This window comes from Rhipicephalus microplus, unplaced genomic scaffold (genome assembly GCF_043290135.1).
Source record: "Rhipicephalus microplus isolate Deutch F79 unplaced genomic scaffold, USDA_Rmic scaffold_12, whole genome shotgun sequence".
Taxonomy (NCBI): Eukaryota; Metazoa; Arthropoda; class Arachnida; order Ixodida; family Ixodidae; genus Rhipicephalus; species Rhipicephalus microplus.
The window spans coordinates 48,900,166-48,926,627 of record NW_027464585.1 but is presented as its reverse complement, the minus strand read 5'-3'; the positions used below and the strand labels follow the sequence as shown (position 1 = coordinate 48,926,627).

Here is a 26,462-nt window from a genome sequence, read left to right as displayed (position 1 = left end):
AGCCGCCGCACGTCACCGCACCACCGACAGTACTCTGGCCCTACGCGGGGCCGGTCTCCTAGCCCGTATCCGGGAAACTAAGGGCAGCAACCGATGGAGGTGCGGTTGCTGTGCGACGAACTACCGAAGATCCTCCGACGACGACGACGCCGCGACGGAGCTTTCCGAACAGAACACCAACCAGGCAAAGCCCTGACGGCGAAAGCTCACTTACCGAAGGTGGCCTGAGGACGCAACATGGAAGCAGTGAAACAAGCCGACGCAGCCGTGACCCGACGCCACGCCCTAACTGTAATGCGAGACGGCGAACTAGCGACCTCGACATTCTTATCGACGGCCACAGTGTGACCGCTCTCGTCGATACTGGTGCCGACTATTCTGTCATCAGTGGGTCGTTCGCCGCGAAGTTAAAGAAAGTTAGGACAGCTTGGAAAGGCCCTGAAATCCGCACAGCCGGAGGTCATCTCGTAACGCCTGCAGGAGTCTGAAAAGCGAGAGTCACCATTAACGGCCGTATTTATCCTACAGACTTCGTAGTCCTACAGCGTTGCTCGAGAGATGTCATCCTTGGCATGGACTTCTTATGCCTCCATGGTGCTGTCATCAACCTAAAAACAAAGTCGATAACGTTATCCACAGAAGAAGCACTACCGCCGCGCACGCCGTCTGGACACCATGCCTTGAATGTGCTGGAAGAACAAGTCACCATTCCGCCTCGCTCAAGCGTCATTATTTCAGTCGGCGCTCCTGAATCACCTGACTTCGAAGGCGTCGTTGAAGGCAGTCAGCATCTGTTGGTCACCCGAAATATTTGCGTCGCAAGAGGAATTGCAGAGTTGCGGGGAGGCAAAGCAACGGTTATGCTCACAAATTTCAGCAATGAGTACAAACATGTGAACAAAGGAACAACGGTCGCATACATCGAAGAAATTGTCGAAGCCACCAGTGCTTTCGCCCTCGCCGATTCTGCGGAACCTGCTCAGAGGCACCAAGCCCCTCCCATATCTTTTGACGTCAATCCCAGACTTCCGAACGATAAGCAAGAACAGCTCAAGGCCCTGCTCCTGCAATACGAAGATTGCTTTTCGTCGTCATCGAAAATTCGGCAGACCCCAATCACGAAACATCGCATCATAACCGAAGAAAATGCCAGACCACTCCGTCAGAGTCCGTACAGGGTTTCGACGCGAGAACGTGAGGCCATGAAGAGACAAGTTGGTGAAATGCTGCGGGATGACATTATCCAGCCGTCCAAAAGTCCATGGGCATCCCCCGTGGTGTTAGTGAAGAAAAAGGATGGGACCCTACGTTTCTGCGTCGATTATCGCCGCCTGAACAAAATCACGAAAAAGGACGTGTATCCCCTCCCACGAATAGACGACGCACTTGATCGGCTCCATAACGCCAAGTACTTTTCGTCAATGGACCTTAAGACTGGCTATTGGCAAATCGAAGTCGACGAAAGAGACCGAGAGAAGACGGCGTTCATAACACCGGACGGCCTCTTCGAGTTTAAGGTGATGCCCTTCGGCCTTTGCTCAGCGCCTGCAACGTTTCAACGCGTTATGGATACAGTCCTGGCAGGTTTGAAGTGGCAGACTTGCCTTGTGTACTTGGACGACGTCGTCGTGTTTTCCTCGAGTTTCGACGAGCATCTTCGGCGCCTTGAAGCTGTACTTCAAGCCATCAAGACTTCCGGACTCACACTGAGGCCAGAAAAGTGCAGATTTGCGTATGAAGAGCTCTTGTTTCTGGGGCACGTTATCAGCAAGTCTGGAGTTTGTCCCGATCCACGGAAAACAGCCGCCATCGCCGACTTCCCGCCGCCCACTGACAAGAAAGCCGTGCGCCGATTTCTGGGCCTGTGTGCCTATTATAGGCGGTTCGTGAAAAACTTCGCCCGCATCGCCGACCCTCTCACTGACCTTACCAAGGCCGACGTGGAGTTTAAGTGGGGAACGCCGCAGGAACACGCTTTCCAGGAGCTTAAACATCGCCTCCAGACGCCTCCGTTACTTGCCCATTTCGACGAATTTGCCGAGACAGAAATACATACTGACGCAAGCAGCGTAGGTCTTGGCGCCGTTCTTGTGCAGAGGGCTGACGGACTTGAAAGGGTTATTAGTTACGCCAGCCGATCGCTATCCAAAGCAGAAGCAAATTATTCCACAACAGAAAAGGAGTGCCTCGCCATCATCTGGGCTACGTCGAAATTTCGCCCCTACCTCTACGGCAGGCCCTTCAAAGTTGTGAGCGACCACCACGCATTGTGTTGGCTAGCCACCTTGAAGGACCCCTCAGGTCGCCTCGCACGATGGAGCCTGAGACTTCAAGAATATGACATTACTGTCATTTACAAGTCCGGCAAAAAACACTCCGACGCCGACTGTCTCTCTCGTGCGCCTGTCGACCAACCGCTACCCGACGACCCGGATGACGACTACTTCTTAGGAACGATAACTACCGACGACTTCGCTGAACGACAGAGGGCCGACCCGGAACTTAAGGCCCTAATAGAATACCTCGAAGGTAGGACCGCCGAAGTCCCGAAGATATTCAAGCGCGCACTTGCGTCGTTCTTTCTACGAAACGGTCTTCTACAAAAGAAAAACTTTTCACCGCTTCGAGCTAAGTACCTTCTTGTGGTGCCTTCAGCTCTGCGACCAGAACTCCTGCAGGCCCTTCACGACGATCCGACGGCAGGGCACCTCGGTGTTTCTCGCACGCTCGCGAGGATACAAGAAAGGTACTACTGGCCACGTCTTACCACCGACGTCACTCGTTATGTGAGAACATGTCGGGACTGTCAGCGACGCAAGACACCGCCGACAAGGCCAGCGGGACTTCTGCAGCCAATTGATCCACCTTGCCGACCTTTCCAGCAGATTGGTATGGACCTACTGGGGCCGTTCCCGACGTCGGCTTTCGGAAACAAGTGGATCGTGGTAGCTACCGACTACCTCACCCGCTACGCCGAGACAAAAGCCCTGCCAAAAGGCAGTGCATCCGAAGTAGCTAAATTCTTCGTCGAAAATATCGTCCTACGTCACGGCGCCCCAGAGGTCCTTATCACCGACAGAGGAACGGCATTCACTGCCGACTTAACTCAAGTGATCTTGGCATACAGCCAAACAAACCACCGCCGGACGACAGCGTACCACCCACAGACCAACGGCCTCACCGAGCGGCTTAACAAGACGATCGCCGACATGCTGTCAATGTACGTCGATGTCGAACACAAGACGTGGGACGCCATTCTTCCGTATGTGACCTTCGCATACAACACGGCAGTGCAGGAGACGACGCAGATATCGCCATACAAATTGGTCTACGGAAGGAGCCCGGCAACGACGCTCGATGCCATGTTACCCAACGTCACCGACGAAGAAAACCTCGATGTGAGCGAGTACCTTCAACGCGCCGAAGAAGCCCGACAACTTGCGCGTCTCCGTATCAAGAATCAACAGACGACCGACAGCCACCGTTACAACCTTCGACGACGCTTCGTGGAATACCAGCCCGGTGAACGTGTTTGGGTGTGGACGCCGATACGCCGACGTGGACTAAGTGAAAAGCTTCTGCGACGGTACTTCGGACCGTACAGGGTGGTTCGACGGCTCGGCCCACTTGATTACGAGGTTGTCCCCGACGGCATCACGAACTCTCAACGACGCCGATCGCGACCTGAAGTCGTCCATGTCGCGCGCCTCAAGCCGTTTCATGCGCGTTAACAAACTTAACTAGTGTTTTTTGTATTATTGTTGTATCGTAATTTATTAATTGTACTTTCTTGCATTATTATTGTACTTTCATCTTTAGTTAAAGCATCGGGACGATGCCTTTTTTCAGAGGGGGGCAATGCCACGTTCCATTTCCCAAGTTTTTATTATCGTCCGAAAACACCGCACGATTCTCAGCGCAAACCGCGCCTGCAGTTTTCTAGAAGGTTCCGGACTGTAGTAGATCATTTCGATAAGATCACGCCCACTGTGCGAACGGTACAGATTGTTCTGGAAGCTACGCCACCGCTAGCGATAACGCTAGAACATTCGACGGCAAGAGTATAAATGCCGACGCGCTTCGCCGCTTGTCAGTTCTTGATCGAAGGCCGACGCTCCGTTCGCCGCTATCAGTCTGAGACTGCTATCTCTGCGAGACTGCTGCTGTAATTAGACTTTCTGGTTACCGGGCACAGGTTCGCCCAAATAAACAGTTAAATCCCAACAAGAAGTCTCCTGTCTTCGGCCACGTCACGACCCCGTGACAATATTGTAGGGGCGCGCTGGAGGAATTGGAGTCTTGTGTTGGAATGCAGTTTGTCCTCCAAAAACTGCATCGCTTAGTTTTCCGGACGCCGATCAGAAGTAAGGGAAGCGGGCTGAAGAGGAGAAGAAGAGCGACGGTAAGGCGACGGTGAACGGCGTCGGGTTGATCGGTGACTACTGCGCAGTTCACCCGATGCTGGCGGAGATGGAGACCGACGCGGCGGTGACGAATAACGGCGACCCTGGTACAAGGCTCCTGCGGTATAGTCCCGTTCGCGTATGTCATACCCTCGGCGCTCGTCTTGCTGGCGCTTGCGGCAAAAGCGTGCAATGTGACCACGATAGCCGCAATAATAGCACGTAGGCCGAGTCGATCGATGAGGAGGGTAGTAGCTTGCGCTAACTGCACCAGGAGAGAGAGAAGTCAGAGGGACAGGTGACGGCTCACGCGGTGGTGATGAAAAGCTCGTGGGAAAGCTTGTGGGAGGTGCGGCAGCAACCGACGCGTACGTTCGTGGCGGGGACGTCGAGCTGACGGTGCCTGGTGGTGCGGCGGCGGTGTGCGGGAACGATGGTAGAGTACGAGAGACAATGGGCTGCAGGTTGGCCATGTGGGTCATGGACGTGAGCTCTTCCCTGATGACATCCCGCAATGACGTTGAAGAAGGCTGAATGGTAGATACTGATGGTAGTGTGAATCCCATTGATTCTAATTCTTCGCGTATTATCACCCTTATCGTTTCTCGTAGGTTTGGATCAGTCGTAATACGGGCCGCGTCACTGTCCAGTTGTAGGCGCATCGACTCAAGTTCTTCGAGGCGCTGACAGGTTGTCGCAACGTCAGCAACGGTAGCCGGATTCTGGATTGCAAGGGCATTGAATGCGACGGGTCCAATGCCCTTAAGAAGCTGGCGTACCTTGTCTGACTCTGTCATTGGGGTGTCAACCCGGCGGCAAAGTGAAAGGACATCCTCGATGTAGGATGTATACGACTCCCCGATGTGCTGTTTCCGAGTCGCAAGAGCTTTCCTTGCGAGAGCTGAACGGACAGCCGGTGTTCCAAAGACATGGCGAAGCTGATCTTTGAAGGCTGACCAGTCGGGGATGTCCATGAAGTGGTTGAGGAACCACGTCTTCGCGACACCCGTGAGGTAGAATGACACGTAAGCGAGTTTGTAGGTGTTATCCCACCGGTTAGCAGCGCCGACCCGTTCGAAATCGTCCAGCCATTCCTCCACATCTTCCCCGCGCATACCAGCGAAGGGATGGGGCTCACGCTGGAGGCTGTTAATGACGTGAAAAGGCGCGGCACGCGGTGGCGGAGTGGGAACGGCTGCAGCACCGACCTCTTCTTGGTGCGACATATTTCCGGACACCTTGCCCAAGCGGCGACCTGAACGTAGCTCCAGGGGGTAGAGTGGTCGAGAGGATGGCGGGGGATCCAACAGCACGCTCCACCACGTATGGAGTCTTGGTTTGGAAGACCTTTATTAGGCCCGAAGAACCGGCAGCCGACAGCTGAGATGATCGGACCAAGATGATGATGCTTCGCGACAACGATGGGGATGCATGAGCCACACATGATAATGATGATAATGTACCGGTGAAGAGGATGCGTATACTAAATGCCCACAATATATATATATATATATATATATATATATATATATATATATATATATATATATATATATATATATATATATCAGTGGTTAGAGCATCGAACGCGTTATTCGAAGGTCGTAGGTTCGATTCCTGCTCACGGCTGGTTATTTTTTCGTCCACTTTTCTTTCTTCTTATTTACATTCCATTGGTTCTAATAACTTCCCCTGTACATTCCTTGGCATTACTGTCTGTTAGATCTCATTAATATTGTGTTAAAACACGGAAAAACGAGCCCTTAGGTATGCACTTCTTTCTCTTATATATATATATATATATATATTTATGTGTGTGTGTGTGTGTGTGTGTGTGTGACGAATGTAAAAGGCACTTAAAGTAACACAACTTGCATCCGGCAGAAACTGGACCTACAACTTTGACTGAACCTGCCATATTTCAATACGAAGGTTGGAGGTTAAGCCTCTGTATGATGCAAGTTGTGTTTTTTTAATCACTTTAAATTAGTCACACCTATAACTTGAACTTTTGGATGCGAAGGTTGCAGTTTATGGGAAAATATTGAGAAACATGTGTCCATTTCGTTCGGAAATCACAGCCGAGTGAATCTAACTCAAAAACTACATCATTCCCCAAAACGAACTTATTATATCACTGTGATAAATGACTACTGCTTGCTAAATTTCATTAACGTGTTTATATTGGTGACAAAAATAGAGAACCAGGTACCAAGATGCTGCGTTTAATTATCTAATGGTGTGTTTCAGCTGGGAAACTGTTCCAGGTGAGGTGGTGGTCTTCTGCACTAGGGCACCATATAGGCAAGATGTTCAACTGATCTTGATCCAGCTCACTCTTTTGAGGCAGCTGTTGATGACAGCCTCTCCTCTGCTCCTGCTGCCAACTGTCTCAGGGACCTGGCTGTAATGCATGGACGAACTTTGTGTGCCGCAAATGTGTGTGCGTGGAAACTTTGGTAAAATTTTATTGTTAGTGCGGGCGTACGAAGAAAAGAAGGCTGAGAACAAGAAGCCGAGCCAGCGGCAGGTGGCACAAGAGGAAAAAGAAGAGAGGCGCGTGGGGAACGCGCAAAGAGTCGATCAAGACCTAGCGGAAGGACGTGCTGTACTAGGGCGCTGTCCTTGGAGGTTTTTCTGGCGTGCTAACAGAGGGCCTGGTGCTCGCCTGGTGGTACTGACGGTGGCTCCAGCTGGGACACGCTGGACCAGGACGCTGTCTTAGGAGCTCCTCCTGCCTGTTCCCTGGGGATCGAGGTTGGGGAGCAGCTGTAGCTGTCTGGGGTTACCGATACCAGGTGCGGCTCCTGCTACGTCGGCGTGCGCGACAGGGACGACGGGTTTCTGATTGCCGTCACCACCTAAGACGGCTGAAAGCCATTTACGAACATGAGGCCTGACGGAGGCCTTGTCTCCTGGTGCTCGTTACGGGCAACGGTCATCGCCGTGCGTGGACTGTCGCCTCCTTGAGATACTGGTTAAACAAACTTTGAGCTATTGTGTAGCCACGTAGGTTAGACAGTAACCACGCAGACCTTAGGTAGTTTAGGTGTACTTTTGTGCTTGTTGTTGTGAAAGTCGATTGAGTCCCTTGTTCTTATAAATGTTGTTCAAAATCTACTCTGGCGTCATCTCATATCGTTCATTTCGTTGACCATGCACGGTCAAATGTGATGAACCACCCCTGTCTTTACACTGGCAATGTGGCTGTTGTGCATGTTGCAGTTGTGGTGAACTCTAAGTGCGACACACTGGCAGCGGCACAGTTTGCCATGGTGCACTTTGAGTGACTGTTGCTGTTCTTGTTGCGATCGATGGGCAGCTGAAACTTGAGTGCAATTTCCGAAGCTTCATTGGTGGCGTTGTTGCCACTGCTGCGACTCAAGCTGCGCTATCCCATGGGTAGGCCTATGGTCATGCCACGATCCAGGCAATGCTTTCACGCAACATCCCTCTCAACGTGTCGGTAGACTCCCATAACAAAGGAAAGCCTGACAAGAGACGTTTAAATTTTCAGAGACCCTCATATAGCCAGAGAGACTACACAGTCCATATAAAAAGCTTTGAAAACTTGTAAGCATATTTACTTCAGTGAGTGCACTCCATTGTCTGTTGCATTCCTTCGTAAACAGCCTACAGCTTCAAATATTTCATATTAGTGTGAAAGCATGTTTGTTCCGTTGTGCTGCTGTATTATGCAACGGCGTAAGTCATTGCCGTGCACATTTACTCTCATGCAGTTTCCATAAAATAAGGTATTGGCTTATGCTTGAGAATCGGGGCATGTATTCTTTCCCTCATCCTCCTGTATACTATCCCGGCTGCGGCGGCTGCATTTCCGATGGGGGCGGAAATGTTGTAGGCCCGTGTGCTAAGATTTGGGTGCACGTTAAAGAACCCCAGGTGGTCGAAATTTCAGGAGCCCTCCACTACGGCGTCTCTCATAATCATATAGTGGTTTTGGGACGTTAAACCCTACATATCAATCAATCCTCCTGTATACGCCACATCATACACATATCTAGTGTAGCGCTATGTGTGTTTGATAATTCCCATTACTTGGTATGCATTAATATTATTTCTGATATTGCACATCTTGAATTAGGTTAGTACAATGTACATATCAATCTACCATGTGACCTCGTTTATACATTACCCCAGTTATGCCGACACCTATTTATGACGAACTTGCTTGGTCACAGGAAAACATGTCAAAATAAGTAATTTACTAAGGACCTAAAATATGTACTAATTTACTGAAAACTATTATGTGAGAAAAGTTCACGCCAATCCTACCATGTACAACACCTTTGTTATCAAATGGGAATCTAATAAAATACTGCATTTACTAGAATGTAGCATAAACTTGGTTGTCATGGGTTTAACAAACAATTTAACTGAATGTATTATTCCAACTTTTTAATATAAAACAGATGTGTGAGAGAGAGTGTGTGAGACACAAGTTTTCTGTGCCATTCATGAAATGGGTTATTTATCTCTTTGCAGTTTTTTTTTTCTTCAGCGATGTAAATTTGTAGCTTTAAAATCGCTTGGGGTAGTCCTTGAAAACAGGGATGTTCTAGGATCTCTACAATGCCTTTCTTCATTGGATTGCTTGAGATTGTCGACAAGCTAGTATTTGAGTTCCAGATATTTCCTGTTTTTATCCACTAAAATATTCCTGATTGATATGTAATTGCAGATCTCACCCTTGTGCTACTCGGAAAAAGGCATACAGCATGCAAAAACAACGCGATGCAGCTAACTTCTTTCTGCATGCAAGATAACCTCCTGTTTATATATTTTTTTAAATTGAAATGAATCTTTAATTTTATGTTTCATGCTAGATGAACGATAGCGGGAGTAAAAGCTGCACTGGTACAGCTTGACTAGCTCCCACTACCAAAATTGAAAGGGTCAGAAGCATTGACATACAAATAAGATAACAAAAACATACTATCCAGAAATATGATAATCTTAATCAATTACGTAATCTAAATGTAAGCAGGATACAACAGTTCTCATAACGAGAAAAACAAAACATCGGAAACTTAAAAGACTATGTATTTATACATGTGTTACAATATGCGTAACAGGGGAAACATGCAAAAGGGTAAACGACGTCATGATACAATTTATAAGGATAATGATGCAACATGTTTTCTGGTTATAAGAAACTGATGCAGCTTACAGGTTCCAGCCATGCACGGAATCGGGATGAGCCTCAAGAGAACCTATGTGAACGCGGAAAAGTGGGCTCTGTCATTTTGGAGACGCGATACTACTGTTAGAATACCACTGCATTCCTGTGCTGCCCTGCAGTGCACAAGTGTTACGTGAAAAAGGAGGCCTTGATGCATTTGTTTTCTGGGTTGTGCTTGTTTCTTAGATGATACAACCACCTCGGTAGCACTATTGCTTTTTGTTGTGTTGCTGTCGAGGGTTGTCCTTCTGGTTCTTCTCATTATATGGCCACTGTGGGACCATTAGGCATAGCAAGTATGTGGTATTAGGTACCACGCATACTATTAGGTATGTGAAAAAGTGGTTGCGCTAGTCATTACACAGGCTCATTTGGCATTTTCAATGAAACATTATTTTTTCTTGTACAAGGCACTTTGCAAATGGCTGAAAAGTTGCTCTCCTCTCTTATTTCAGGCTTTTTGAGTGAAAATACTAATATCCTGATGGTGGTTGTGAAGCTTGGTATATATCCTACTGTGCCTGAACACTTTCCTGTCCAAACCCATGTCCTTTGATAGCCAGCATTAAATTGATTCCACCTTCAAATTCTGCTGTACAAGAAGTGCATACCAATGGCTAATGTGATCTATTGTGTAAAACAATTTTTTTAGTTTCGCTTTTTCATTTACCATTCTCGCAGCAGGTGTCTTCTGAATGTCTTTAAAGGCAGACTCCAGCGATTTTTCAACCGTGTCAAAGTAATGGTGTTTCTAGGTTCCTGAGACACTCTTGTCACGAGCCCAGTAGCTTAAATGCTTAGAAAAATTGAAAATATTCCTTAATAAGCAAAACGTTGCAAAACTGAAATCCGACCGGGCGTCCTGTCTGCATATGACGTACTATTTGGTAAGGACCAAAGGCCGTATACTGGTTACGCCAGCGTGTGGTACGAAAACTCTGAAAAGCAGACCAGTGAAGCGACGGCCAAACACCACCGCCATCGCCTTGTGGCCAGCACAATAATTTCTGTAGCAGCCAAAGTAGCGATGCCATCGGCTGCGTCACTCTCGTTGATATGCTAAACATGAAGTCACACATACAGTGTTGTGAATAACTCTGGCAAGCGAAATGAGCTATTCGAGTCAATCTTTGAACTTCTGAGGGAAACAGCACCAGCCTCAGTATCATATACCAACTAGCCCTTGAAGAAACCCTTTAAAATTTATTTGCAAATAATCTGCACTTCTCTGAAGCCTGCAATTTGGCATAAATGACAGAAATGTGCAAAGGAGCGTATCCAGCGAATTTCATTGAGATCCAATGAACTCGAAAAATTGCCGGAGTTAGCTTTTAGAGAGCTCTGAATGTGCATAGCTTCAAAGATGGTGCCGACCCCATGCACATCTGTCTCTCAGAAACTCCAAATTTCGGCGGATACCGACCAGTCTTAGTCATAGTTTTCTTATAGTGACAACAGCAGAAGCTCAAAAGATAATTTTCTCTCGTCATACACCGTCACAGATAGGGTGTGTTGAAAAGCCACGAAACCTCAACAGGTATCAGCTGACAAGTCTCGTTATCTCCAAACCAAGCCGTCACAACTGCGCTCCATTCTAAAGATATTTGGCATGTTCTAAAGGTCACAGCTTTTATCTGCTGGGTGTCAACATTGTTTGGTTGGCACTTCATTCCTACAACTGCTGAATAAGTGGAGTTTCTTGCGGCGAGGCGAAATGCAGTCAACTTTGGCTTAACACTCTGTAGTGCACTGCGGCGTTTCATATGCCCATTCTTCACCTGAAAAACTAACGCAGAATTGTGTAACACGGCTAGGAATTATGCATTGATGCATGCGCTTAGGTCAGAAATAGCACAGAAAATGAATGTTTTTGTAGACATGCTTTGAAAACCCATGCTTCAACACATGATCTAACTGCATGGTGTGGTGGCACAACAGCCACTTGGGCTAACGTGTTTATCTGATAACTCCTATTAATAAGATGCTTATATATTCAGGATCATTGCATATGATATTTTCACTTAAAAGGCATATTTTTTGTGTTTACTCTGTGCAAAGCAGTAATAATGTAATTACAATGTTGACGTATTTTTTGAAAATTTTTCTGATAAAACTTGTATTTTTCACATCTTTCGTAAATTTAAATTTAATACCATTAGATTCATTGCGTTTTCCACAAACTTGTCAACGTGTTATGGTTTCAATAGTTGTATGAGACATTATAGAACTTGTTTACAAGATTACAGGGAAAATTGTTTATTTTCCAATGAACAGGAAAGTCGTATAGTTAGTTTTGTGACTAATGTTTTAACACACTCACTTTATTCCTCTGCCCGACATGGTAGTCTAGTGGCAGGCACTTGGCTGCTGACCCGCAGGTCGCGGGATCGAATTCCGGCCACCGTGGTTACGTATTGGAAGAGTTTTTTCATCTGTGCTATAGTTTTCGTTTTGTTTTTATGTACAGTAAAACCTCGTTAATGCGAAGTCACTGGGACCATGGCAAATCTTCGAATTAAGCAGGTTTTCAAACTAACAGAATATACAAAAGGTGGGATGCAAGGAACTTGAAATTATTCCAATTAATAAGGGCTGGTCATTTGCTGTGCCGGCTAGATTGTGGCTCCAAGGATTATGTTTTCGAGCAATACCTGATCACAATGTTGCCACATAAAAGATGGAATTCAGGGCTCACTGCTGTCACCGAAAAAAAAAAAGTGGTGAACTAAAATGCGTGCTTGCGAAAAACAAGACTTCTTCATTGCAACACAGTCGTGACTGGCGGGAAGCATGTCGCCTGTTCCTCGCTGCGTCATCACATAATGATGGAATCATTCGCCCATTCTTTTTGGTAAAATAAGGAATTTATTAACGGATGGTGTGACGAAATTCGGGATGTGTTTTGACTGAAAAATATCACCATTGAAGCTTTCGACCCAAGTTTTCGAAGTAGACGTTGCAGACAAGAACTCCTCCAGCAGTGCAAGTGTGCAAGCTGCTGGAGCAACCGGAAATCAGAGATTTGCATACATTGCGGATTTCTGAAGACTATCCTTTATTAATTTCTTCAAATTTTAGAAACAAAGAATAAATCGTGACGTGCTGACGTTGCGAGAAGCATGCAACACGCTGCCCGCATGTCTTTAGTGTACCGCAGTGAAGCACATCTTGTTTCCCCAAGTGTGTTTTGTTTTCACTAGAACGTTGTTTTTTTTTAATTTTATTTTTCAGGCTCGACGTAGCAAGGCAAGGGTGCTTCAGCCACCACTAATTAGTATCGCTAAAGTACACTGCCTTGTGGCTCTTAAGCGTGGTCATTTCCGCGGATTTGCGGCGAAATCAGAATCAAGAATAGCACACTGCACCCAAAGTTTTCAAATTAACCAGACTTTTGCTGACCACCACTTTAAACTACCCACTCAAACTTACATAGCAAAATACGGGACTGTGGAAATACTTCTAATTAAGTGGGATTTCGAATTAACGAGGTTTTACTGTATTATGTCGTTATGCATGTTATTTCTGATGTGCTCCGTAAAGTCCCTGCATGATTTCGCACCCCCTTCGCGGAGTTTCAAAATAGCAAAAACAAGTGCGCAAATTATGTGCGTAAGTACCGTAGTTATCACGAAAAGTATTTCACTAGTAACCATGTAGTTATGATTGTAAAATTTTAACACTTGTGTTACAGCGAAGCAAGCCTCTGACATGAGAATTTGGGGTAGGACTGGTGTAAAAAATTATTTCTTTGTTGACCATGCAGTAAGTTACCACCACTTAGGCAAACTATGTCGCCTTGCCAACCTAGACAGACTACATTCATGTGCGAATGGGCCATAGAAGAATCGCCAACCAAGGACTCGAGGAAGTACTGAAATAGGGGATTTTTTTTTCAAACCAGCACTTGAACTTCATAGCAAACCTGCACAATACAATATTGTAAAGCTACGGACTGTGTTGTTCATTCTTCTAAAGTTCTGTGACTGTCCCTCTTTGGCTATTCTTGTAGACGAGTCTGACCTCGGCTACTTTGGCATTGTACATCACCGTTTGCTGAAAGCCCATATGACTTCATGACTGTGCACAGCATTTGAGCCCTCTATGCTCGTACTGCTATTTGAAAACCCCTAAAAAGGATGTATTGAGAGAACTTCGTTTTGTTTAAAGAAATCGTGGGTTTGATGATGTAGATTTTCTTGCATTCAATTTATTCAGGTGTCTTTCGTAGTTCTACTGTGCAGTTGCACAGAGAAAAAACCAAGCCACTTGTGCATTTTAATGTACATGCTTGTGCACACCATATTGTTAAAAACTTATTACTCTACTTTTTGAGGGAAGTGCCCATGCACAGTGTTGAAGGGCACTGACACAAACTTTCATAGCTAGCCTGTGGGATGTGTAATTGCGTATGCACACATGCATATATTCTACAAAATCTGAACAGCAAATACTGCTTGGAAGGTAATTTACATGCATTTTGAAGATTGTGTGCCCTATCTTGTGCTATACACTGCACATGACGACACTGACACCATACGAAGTGAGGTGAAGGCGACTGACTGCCAAGTCCTGTGATGGATACCATTGCAACCGAGCTCCGAGATGCTCAGCTAAATCGTGATGTCGTAGTCAGCATTGTGCTTTCGCTGCACTGGAGCCAGTGGGCTCCTTTCCCCCATATTCAGTTTTTAATGTGTATAATGCAAACACATACAAACACACCCACAACCATACGTAAGCTTTGGTTGAAACCCTCCCCTGAAAAAAGGTTTCTAGTAAGGGTGTGTGAATATTTGAAATTTCGAATATTTAAAATTTTTAATGTGCTTGCTATTTGATTCAACTTGCACTGGAAATTTTCTATTCGAAACTATTTAAACATCGCAAAGACAAAGTATACGTCCGATTTGCAGTGGCCCTATTTTTAATATGCTTCACCTCGGACCATCTCGTATTGCGGCAAAGCTGTCTTTCAAGCTCTGCCACAATCACATATATATTGAATAATTGAATAAAAACTGCTGGTTCCAACATTGAAATTATTGATGTGGCAAAATTGAGAGCTTAAATAATGCTGTTTTTGAACTAAAATTTTGCCAGAAAGTAATAAAAAAATCTGATGCTAAAGACATTTATCATCCAGAATTTCAGATGTCCTTATATATTGATGCCAACAAAGCATATTAAGAATGAAGGAATCGAAGAGAGCTAATCCTTGTCCTCCGCAGTTGGGCTTCCACAGAAGTTTTAACAGAAGGAGAGGCTGAGGAAATGGCATCTTGGCCTTTCAAGTGTAAAGTGCTGTAGAGAACACGTAGGCAGCACCAAGTCTTGTACATAAATACAGCTCTGCTTCTGTTTTGCTTCATTCTTGATGAGGCAGTACCACATCAACCTAGCCTAAGAAACCTGCCATTTTTTATGCCCCTAGTGCTATACTTTTGCTATGAGAACGTCCTGAAGTTTATCTCGTTGCGGGAAAGAGTCTCGGCTGAGGTGGCTGTGTTTCGGTATATGCAGAATGCTTGAGGCCTCTAACTACGTTCACAAACGCTCATTTTCCATGCTGTCTGAAGAGAAATGGGCTCTGAGACGATGTGTTAAAAACACACCGGCATTTATGATAAACGCAGAATAGAAACCTACAACATAGAAGCCGCAAAAGCATTAAATCAATTGAGTAACAAGACTGTCTGACTGAATGAGGAAATCAACAAATGCGAGTTTAATACAGAAATTTTCAAAACCTCACGCCGAGATAAAAGCCCAGACAAACGCTGAGGTGCTGGGCAGAAGGCGGTGGCGGGCGATGTGGAGCGGGGTGTGTCTCGATGTGCGACGCTGTGGCGACGATGACGCTTGACGGCTTGGGTCCGACTACACAGCAGTCAGCCTGCATCGGAGACGCGATGCTCCACACAAAGAATGACTAGCCTTTCCAGAGAACAGCTTGCGTCGAGACACGATGCTTGGCGCAACAGTGACCATTGGTCAGGTCACGTCCATCACTGTGGGGAACGACTGACCATAGAAACGCCTTGCCGAGATCCACGATGCTCTCGGCAAGGAACAGAGCAGCAGGCCTGGCCACACCCTTGGATGCAGTACTCGTGCTGGCAACACCGCCCCAGCTTGGTGGTCGGATGGCAGTGGCGTGGACAGCCAGTTTCCCTGGCCGGAACCTGGATCGGCAGCGTCTGACGCATCGGCCCGCTGGCTTCAGTCTGCAGCTGCTTTGGCTAGTCCCCAGCCACAAAGCTTCTCGCCACATAATCCTCACAGGTGGCCCAATCGTGGTACGCCACCTCTATGGACCACCACAAGCCATCAGCAGATTGGCGCACAGTTGGCTTGCAATCACATGCGCCTTGCCTCGCAATTTCGTAGTCGTCGTCCTTCTTGCTCACTGATCACAATAACCCACCACACAAGAAAGTTGCTTCCCTAAAACAACTTTTCTCACGCCAGCACAGTGATGGGGAACAACACATAGAACTACTAATTCGCAACCTGATTTTTTGTTAAGATGACATTTCGGACAAACCAATACTGAGAACCGTACATGTGTACTCACAAAAAACCTAAGAACAAAGCCACTAGAAGTTATTCGTTTTCGATCTAGCTGTATGATAGGCTCATTTACAATATATAACAACAATTCTGAAGCAGCACTTAAAATCGACCCTGTTTTCTAAATGATCCATAGGTAGATTCAAACTAATTTCTTTTAATATCAACTAGACACAGGGATGCTGTAACCACACTATACGTAAAAAATTAGCTATTGTCAACTGCCCGTTGAACACGTCAAAATGCTTTAATACTTTATCGGCACAAGAAGAAACAGTGAACGAGCAAACAGATTCCGAGATACACCACATTACAAAGAACTAAACAAGGCGCACCTTCCCGAAATTGTTCCCTCGTGCAAGCTACTTTCAACACCAAGATTTCACTCTAGCTGTTGTCCTGATAAATCTAGAACAATCTCAGAAAATGCCATCTGCAGAGTATGCGGTATGCCCGGATATTTATTAGACTCCTTCATATTCTATTTTATAAACAGCAGCAACTCATTCAGTCTCCTCGGCTGTCTTCACAGAAACATAATCGATAATATCGAGTCTAGTTGTCTTGATTACTTTTTTTCACGTTAGCGTCACATGAAGCTAGAAGCGTAACTTTCCAGCCTTCATAGCTTATGGCGTTCCAACACTCGAAAACACCTACCACTGACGCCAACGTACTATCAGCGTCAAATGAAACCGGAACACCAGCAAGCCTTTGCGATGGTGTAGTGCGTGCCGTCCAGTTATCACCATTGACAGGTGCAGGCATCCTCCATCCTGTTCATCAGCTTTGCGCATATGTGCGTGACTGTTCGTAGTGGTAAGTGGACGGCGTGCACTATACCGTCGCGAAGGCTTGCCACTGTTTAGGCTTCATTTGACGCTGATAGTACATTGTCAAGTCATGTAAGACTTATGTCACTGACTGCCGTAGCCGTCACCCATCAAGCCACTTTTTCTCCCAAGCCAACGCTTCCATTTTTGCAACGTACAACTATAAGTGAAAGCTCATCTATGCAGAAAAAATGTTTGTTTAGATGACTTCTTTCATTCTGAGAGCTTTAGTGAAACCCTTGTGCAAAATGCAATGGCTAGCAGCCAGGTGACCATTTCCAGAGGGCTCTAGATATTGAGCACTTTTTGTTTTTTAAAGGCGATATTCTTTCTTGACATACTTCAACGCAAAAAGTTTCGTCTGTCTGTTGCTCGAGTACAACCAAATCTACAGCGCCCACCAATAATGCTCAGGTTTCTGCATTCATACTAGTGCGATTGTCGATTGAAAAATAAATACTGTGCATATTTGCGGCACAATATTGTTACGTAAAAATGACACGAGGCGTGTCTATTTAAAATCTATATTCAAACTGATGCATATGGCGTCGACTAAAATGCAGGACAGCATGCACAACCGACAGACCACTTCCTCGTTGTCGTCGTCTGACCCCTGATATTTCAGCTACGTAGCATTACCCCCCCCCCCCGGCGGTAAAAGCGCCGTCTCGAAGCACATTAACTACGGTCTTCAGTAGGCAGGTGGTAAGGTTTTAGCCTGCTGACGTGCACATCACTGGGTGTGGTTGCAGGCAGCCGTGTGGTCTCAGATGCAGGAATGATCTCATAGGTGACGTCGGTTACCTGGCGGATAATACGGTAAGGACCCGTTGTTGAATAAAACAGGTCACTAACCAATGTCAAACAAAACAATGACGTTTCGGGACCCGTACGGATCCCTTATTCCCAATGAAAGACGGCTGAGCAACAGGTTCTTATGTAACGTTGAGCGCGTGACGCAAAGTCCGGGAGTATACGTGGTTTAGTGTGCCAGATAATCTATTGATTGTGTTACTTGTCGTCTGAATGATTAGTGATTCGAGGTTCAGTCTGGTTGTAAAATTCTTCTTCGTGGCCATGATGCGTGCGTTGTCCCAGCTTATCTCGTGGCCCGTCTTCTCGGCATGCTCTGCGAGTGCATTTGTCACTGTGTGGCCCTTGCCGACGTCATTCTTGTGTTGCATCGGACGTCTGCAGTAATTTCCACTCGTGCCAATGTACACTGATTCGCAATCGGCGCATGGTATCTTGTAGACCACACCAGGGAAGTGTTGCCGAGGGAGAGTATCCTTTACATTTAGCAACTCAGCCTTAAGCTTGCTTGCTGGAACATGCGCGATCTGTACACCACGTTTTCTGAATAGACGGGCTAGGGCTTCGCTTACATTTCGAATATAAGGAATCGATGCACGCTTTTGCGTAGACGATGTGTTATACATGGCTTGACTAGTTGACTGCAGTTTATGCATGACGGATTTAGTTGTTTTCCTTATAAAAATCTTGGAGTATTCATTCCTGATCAGGTCATCTTCAATGGTCCGGAGCTCCTCCTGCAGGCTTCCTTCATCGGAACAAGTGCGAATCGCTCGTTGAACTAAAGACCAAATCACTGAGCGTTTGTGGGCTACCAGGTGGACTGACTCATAGTCGAGGTATCTACCGGGGTGTGTGGGCTTTCGGTACACACCGAAGGCGAGGCTTGTGGGAGTACGTTTTACAACTGCATCCAAGACAGGGAGGCAACCGTCTTTTTCTTCTTCCACAGTAAACTTGATGGAAGTCTCGACGCCATTTAGGCAGTCAAGGAAAGCTTGGACGTCTTTCTTCTTTATCACGTAGAAGCAGTCGTCGACGTATCTCAGAAAAACCTTGGGTCTCGGCTGAAATGTTCCCAATGCTTTCTGCTCAATTGCTTCCAGTGTGATATTCGTAGTTGTGACCGAAATCGACGCTCTCATTGCGGTACCGAAAATTTGCCTGTAGAATTCACCCTTGTACGAGAAGTAAGTGTTGGATAGGCAAAACCGTAACAAGTTGCACAGCTCGGTGACGTCGAACGGTGCGCGAGGTCACCGAAGAAGAAGAAAAAGACGGTTGCCTCCTTTCTTGGATGCAGTTGTAAAACGTACTCCCACAAGCCTCGCCTTCGCTGTGTACCGAAAGCCAACACACTCCGGTAGATACCTCGACTATGAGTCAGTCCACCCGGTAGCCCACAAACGCTCAGTGATTCGGTCTTTATTTCAACGAGCGATTCGCACTTGTTCCGATGAAGGAAGCCTGCAGGAGGAGCTCCGGACCATTGAAGATGACCTGTTCAGGAATGGATACCCCAAGATTTTTATTAGGAAAACAGCTAAATCCGTCATGCATAAACTGCAGTCAACTAGTCAAGCCATGCATAACACATCGTTTACGCAAAAGCGTACATCGATTCCTTATATTCGAAATGTAAGCGAAGCCCTAGCCCGTCTATTCAGAAAACGTGGTGTACAGATCGCGCATGTTCCAGCAAGCAAGCTAAAGGCTTAGTTGCTAAATGTGAAGGATCCTCTCCCTCGGCAACACTTTCCTGGTATGGTCTACAAGATACCATGCGCCGATTGCGAATCAGTGTACATTGGCACGAGTGGAAATTACTGCAGACGTCTGATGCAACACAAGAATGACGTCGCCAAGGGCCACACAGTGACAAATACACTCGCAGAGCATGCCGAGAAGACGGGCCACGAGATAAGCTGGGACAACGCACACATCATGGCCACGGAGAAGAATTTTACAACAAGACTGAACCTCGAATCACTAATCATTCAGACGACAAGTAACACAATCAATAGATCATCTGGCACAATAAACCACGTGTACTCCCGGACTTTGCGTCATGCGCTCAACGTTACATAAGAACCTGTTGCTCAGCCGTCATTCCATTGTGAACAAGGGATCCGTACGGGTCCCGAAACGTCATTGTTTTGTTTGACATTGGTCAGTGACCTCTTTTATTCAACAATGCCTTTACCTGACCAGACGGCATTCCGTCGAACTCTCGACTACGTGAGCATCCGCCACAAGTATGGACAATCGGCTATCACCAGGATTCGTCAGTTCTTGAGTGCATCTACACGACTGGCAGCCTTCAAGACGCACCTGCGTTTCAACGTAACCTGTAAGTCCAAGCAACTCATCCCAAAATCTTTGCAGTTAAAGCACCCCGTGAAATCGGCATTCGGTCATCAAGTCATTTCGAAACCTGCACGGCAGCTTCTTCAAGCACGGATAGAAGACTGCAAGCAGACTGTGAAGCGCCTTGAGACTGACATTTTCTTCACAACACGCCAGCTGGAATTCATCATGCCTGAATTACTCCCTGAAATACATCTCGTTGCGAACCAAGTATCGCGACGACGAACAAAAAAGCAGGAAACGTCACAAGAACTCAAACTGAGTCCTTTGCTAAAAAAAGGCAGGAAAACCAGAGGACCCATGTTCGAGGTCAAGAACTTGTCGTCATACGAGCTAACTCCTGCGGAATGCCAAGTTTTGAGCCGTGGTCTTAACTTCAACCAAGCAAAGCTGCCGGACACACGCAAGGTCGTGTGTGCTGTCGTAAACGCTATTGGTCTACTTGGAGAAAGTGAACGAGACGAAGTCCGTACGAGCGCAGTAGGTATACTATCGAAGATTTGCAAGTCTGGCTGCCAGCAAGTCCTCTCGGAAGACGAGGAAAAAGCGATTAAGGCATTGCACAAAAACAAGAAGATTGGCGTACTTCCTTCGGACAAAGGCAACGTGACGGTTGTGCTTGACCGGTCGACGTATGAGTCGAAGATGACGGAGATAGTGGAGGACTGTACAACGTACGCCAAGATTAACAAGGATCCTACCTCCAAAGTCCAAACTGGCCTGCAAAAGACGCCCTCTAGTATTTTTCAGACGCTTCCTGCATCAGCAAAAAGGTTATACTTCCAGCTGCTGTGCACAAATGGTTCTGCTCCAGCGATATAAGGTTTACCGAAGATTCACAAAAGCGGAACGCCTCTAAGACACATAGTGGATTTCACTAGGTCACCCCTGTACAGCCTCTCAAAGTATCTTCACGGCATCCTGGCTCCCCTGCAGGCAAGACTGAAACTAACCTCCGGAACACCAATGACTTCATAAGCAAAAAGAAGAGTATCACTGTGGATGTCGACGAAATACTGGTTTCATTTGATGTCTGCTCCCTCTTCACAAGTGTTCCCATCGACCTTTGCTGTAGACACTCCCACACATTTGCTTCACAAGGACACGACATTGGCCGATCGCACACCGTTCGACGTCACCGAGCTGCGCACCTTGTTATGGTTTTGCCTATCCAACACTTACTTCTCGTACAAGGGTGAATTCTGCCCCGCCGCGGTGGTCTAGTGGCTAAGGTACTCGGCTGCTGACCCGCAGGGTGCGGGTTCGAATCCCGGCTGCGGCGGCTGCATTTCCGATGGAGGCGGAAATGTTGTAGGCCCGTGTGCTCAGATTTGGGTGCACGTTAAAGAACCCCAGGTGGTCTAAATTTCCGGAGCCCTCCACTATGGCGTCTCTCATAATCATATAGTGGTTTTGGGACGTTAAACCCCACATATCAATCAAGGGTGAATTCTACAGGCAAGTTTTCGGTACCGCAATTGGAGCGTCAATTTCGGTCACAACTGCGAATATCACAATGGAAGCAATTGAGCAGAAAGCATTGGGAACATTTCAGCCGAGACCCAAGGTTTTTCTGAGATACGTCGACGACTGCTTCTGCGTGACAAAGAAGAAAGACGTCCAAGCTTTCCATGACTGCCTAAATGGCGTCGAGACTTCCATCAAGTTTACTGTGGTAGAAGAAAAATACGGTTGCCTCCCTTTCTTGGATGCAGTTGTAAAACGTACTCCCACAGGCATCGCCTTCGCTGTGTACCGAAAGCCAACACACTCCGGTAGATACCTGTCACACAGGTCCCGTTAATTCGGGAGGCAATCGCCGGGCTAATTCCAAGGGCCGAAGTATCGGCCCCCCGAACCGCACCACGAAAGCGTGGACAATTTAGAAGTGGGCCTTTTTGGCACGCCAGCGGAGGCCGGCTGTGGCCGAAAGAACAAGTCAGAGCCGAGAGTTGTTAAACAAACAAATTATATTCTCAATATTGGCAGATCGAAAACAATTCACAAAAATGCACACTCCACAATAGTTGCATACAATATGTCACCAATCAAATAACGTACTACACAGTACAATCAGCCACACTTGAAACAACGGACACAGACAACAATACGCACTACAATGCAGTCGCATGCATTGAACAACCAAGACACTTAAAGACTAAAGAGATGGAAAACATATTCAGTCCAAAGTTCTTGGAACCAAAGTCTAGATGATACTCTTCCGAGAATCACTCACTCAAAGTCCACCATTGTTGTCGTTGCGCAGCCCCCGAAGTTTCTCTTCCAGGAAACCTCACGTCTTCAATAGGCCACTCTCCAAGCTTCAAACTTCTTCGCCCGAACACGTCGGCTTCACCCACGCAGCGGTTGCCACGCGTCTTCGCTCGATATCGGTAGACACACACTCTTGCCTGTAGCTCGAGTCGTCACCCCTCAGGTGGAAATCATCTTCTTCTACGGCTACGTACAAAACCTTCGCCGACTACACGGCGGAATCCATACGCGTTCTGGCGCTAACTTCCGTCTTCTCCTCCGAAGTTTCTCTTCCAGAACACCTCACGTCTTCTCCTGCTTTGTCCCTACGGTCAAAACCTTCGCCGACTACACGGTGGAATCCCTAAGCGCTCTGGCGCTAACTTCCGTCTTCTCCTGCTCTCTCGTCTCGGCTGCTCGATTAAATACTTTCCGCGCGAGATTCCAGAATGTTCTCGTCATTTTGACGGCGCGATACGCAGCGAAGGCTGGGGAGAGGGCGAGACAGTTGGAATGCCCTCCACGATGGATGACTCAACACGGCGTGACCACGCCTCTTTTGTTCTAGAAATTTCGCGGGCTTGCTCGGCCGCCGATGTGGGGTGAGGAGATTCGTCGGCGAAGCCATGCTTCCGAGGCGAGAGCGCGCGCTCGGGGAGTCTTGGATGTTTGTTTTCTTTGTTTTTTTTCTTTTGACCTCCTGGCGTCTCTCCCGCGCGTTATCGCAAGAATTTGGCGGCGCGCCCATTTTTAGCGCTCGTTCTGTGACAATACCTCGACTATGAGTCAGTCCACCCGGTAGCCCACAAACGCTGAGTGATTCGGTCTTTAGTTCAACGAGCGATTCGCACTTGTTCCGATGAAGGAAGCCTGCAGGAGGAGCTCCGGACCATTGAAGATGACTTGATCAGGAATGGATACCCCAAGATTTTTATTAAGAAGACGACTAAATCCGTCATGCATAAACTGCAGTCAACTAGTCAAGCCATGCATAACACATCGTCTACGCAAAAGCGTACATCGATTCCTTATATTCGAAATGTAAGCGAAGCCCTAGCCCGTCTATTCAGAAAACGTGGTGTACAGATCGCGCATGTTCCAGCAAGCAAGCTTAAGGCTGAGTTGCTAAAAGTGAAGGATCCTCTCCCTCGGCAACACTTTCCTGGTGTGGTCTACAAGATACCATGCGCCGATTGAGAATCAGTGTACATTAGCACGAGTGGAAATTACTGCAGACGTCTGATGCAACACAAGAATGACGTCGCCAAGGGCCACACAGTGACAAATGCACTCGCAGAGCATGCCGAGAAGGCGGGCCCCGAGATAATCTGGGACAACGCACGCATCATGGCCACGGAGAAGAATTTTACAACCAGACTGAACCTCGAATCACTAATCATTCAGACGACAAATAACACAATCAATAGATCATCTGGCACACTAAACCACGTGTACTCCCGGACTTTGCGTCACGCGCTCAACGTTACATAAGAACCTGTTGCTCAGCCGTCAGTCCATTGTGAACAAGGAATCCGTACGGATCCCGAAACGTCATTGTTTTGTTTGACATTGGTCAGTGACCTGTTTTCTTCAACAATGCCTTTACCTGACCAGAAGGCATTCGGTCGAACTCTCGACTACGGTAAGGACCCATGTAGCGAGACAACAACTTCTCTGATAAGCCAACTCGACGAACTGAGCACCACAGGAGAACAAGAGAACCGATTGAGAAGTGAACGTCAGAATGCCGGCTGTCGTAGATGGCTTTCTGGGTGGCTTGCGAAGCCGAAAGTCTAGAGCGGGCGATCTGACGTACATGGTCGACACGAGCAATAGCGTCGCGTGCATATTCGGTTGACGGCGTTGTAGTGGTTGGAAGTAGGGTGTCAAGTGGTAACGGCGGATCACGGCCATAAAGCAAATAAAACGGTGTATAACCAGTGGTGTCGTGGCGTGAAGAATTGTACGCGAAGGCCACGTGAGGTAGCGCCAGGTCCCAGTCATGGTGGTCGGAGGACACACATCGCGAGCATGTCCGTGAGGGTCCGATTTAGCCGTTCGGTAAGGCCATTGGTTTGGGGATGGTAGGAAGTGGTCAGCTTGTGGTGCGTCAAAGACGAGCGCAGAAGATCGTCGATTACACGAAACAAAAAAGCGTGGCCGCAATCCGTGAGTAATTGGCGAGGAGCGCCATGGTGTAGGATGACATAGTGGAGCAAAAGTCCGCAACGTCAGTAGCGGTGCTGGTGGGGAGCGCTCGAGTGGTGGCATAACCTAGCCGCGTAGTCTATAGCAACGGCGACCCATTGTTGCCCGATTTCGGCTCGGGAAAAGGACCGAGGAGATCTATACCAACACAGAAGAAAGGTTCGGTTGGGATGGAGATCGGTTGAAGAAGTCCAGCCGGGGGTGCAGTAGGTCGCTTCTTACGGTGGCATTTATTACAGGAGGACACGTAACGGCGAACGGATCGGGCGAAACCGCGCCAAAAGAAGCGGCGACGCACGCGGTCGTACGTCCGAGATACACCCAGATGACCAGCAGTTGGTTCATTGTGAAGCTCGTGCAGCACGGTTGAACGCAAATTTTTTGGCACGACAAGAAGGAGCTCAAGGCCATCTGGCTGGAGGCTACGACGGTACAGCGTGCCATTCAGGAGGACGTACATGCGAAGTGACGTGTCGTTCGTAGCAGATTCGAGACGGTCAATAAGTTGTCGCAGAGAAGCATCACGACGTTGTTCATCACCAATCTGAAGAGACTGGGACATTGACATGACGCTGAGGCTAGGATCGATGTCTGGTTCGTCGGGCTGATCAACAGGGTAGCGGAATAAGCAATCGGCGTCCAGATGGAGACGTTCAGGCTTATAAGCAACCGAGTAGGAATACTCTTGTAGGCGTAATGCCCAACGACCAAGGCGTCCAGTGGGGTCCTTCAGAGAAGACAGCCAACACAGCGCGTGATGATCTGTGATTTATTTATTTTTATTTATTTATACAATACTGCAGGCCTAGGGCGGCCCAAGCAGGAGTGGTTTGTTTGAATATCAATGATGAAAACCAGATTTAAACAAAAAAGAAATACAAATTGAGAGCAAGAAGAAATAAGCAATGAACAATCGAAGAAAACACCAGAGAACAGGAGAGGACTAATCAGTGCATATTTCAGACATATGGCAATAACGAAGCAAGGCAGCAATGATCATAACAGTAGCGTAGCACAGATTTTACACAACTAGATATGGAAAACCAATCACAGGATAAAAGCACCGTTACAAATTTATTCTGTGAGCTGGTTAAACAACTGAAGAACATTATTTGATAAGAAGGTTTCAGATGGTAAGGCATTCCAATCACTTATGGTGCGCGGGAAAAAGGAATTTTTGAGTATGTTTGTGCGTGCAAAAATCGAGTTAAATTTAAAAGGGTGAAAGTTCCTGGTGGGTCTATGGGGCAAAAAGTTTAGATAAGGAGCGGGGTCGAGTGCAAGTTTACGGTTCCAAAGCTGATAAAGAAATTTTAGTCTTGTTATTTTATGGCGGCTCTGTAAGGTCATGATGTTGTTTGTTTGCATTGAAGAAGTAGGCGAGTCATGTCGGCGGTAACGATTATATATGAATCGTACAGCCAGCCTCTGAATTTGTTCAAGTTTGTTAATGTCTTTTTTAGTGAACGGGTCCCAAACGATACACGCGTATTCAAGACGAGGCCTGATTAGCGTGTTATATGCAAGAAGTTTCACATGGGAGGGGGATTTTTTTAGTTTGTGACGTAAGAGGCCGAGCTTACGCCGAGTTGATGCACAGATTTTGTCGATATGCATTGACCAGGTTAGATTATTTGTAAATGTTAAGCCGAGATATTTGAAGCTATTGGTTTGAGAAATTTCGACTCCCTTTACAGAGTAATTGAACATAAGAGGACATTTTTTACTAGTTATGCGCATGTACACCGTTTTAGTTTGGTTAAGCTTCATTCCCCAAGTGTCGCACCAATTAGATATTAAATTCAGGCTGTC

The 26,462-nt window shown here is 46.9% G+C and overlaps 1 long non-coding RNA gene across 2 annotated transcripts in view; it reads left to right on the top strand.

The window, feature by feature from the left end:
- LOC142783758 (uncharacterized) overlaps window positions 1–26,462 on the top strand; it is a 45,650-nt gene that overhangs the window by 8,346 nt on the left and 10,842 nt on the right. The window contains exon 3 of one of the 2 annotated variants that reach the window (XR_012888445.1): window positions 6,654–7,523. The exons of the other annotated variant lie outside the window; for it this stretch is intronic. This is a non-coding gene — a long non-coding RNA (uncharacterized LOC142783758). Of the gene's footprint in view, window positions 1–6,653; window positions 7,524–26,462 lie in introns of those variants that run through there. 2 annotated transcript variants of the gene reach the window in all.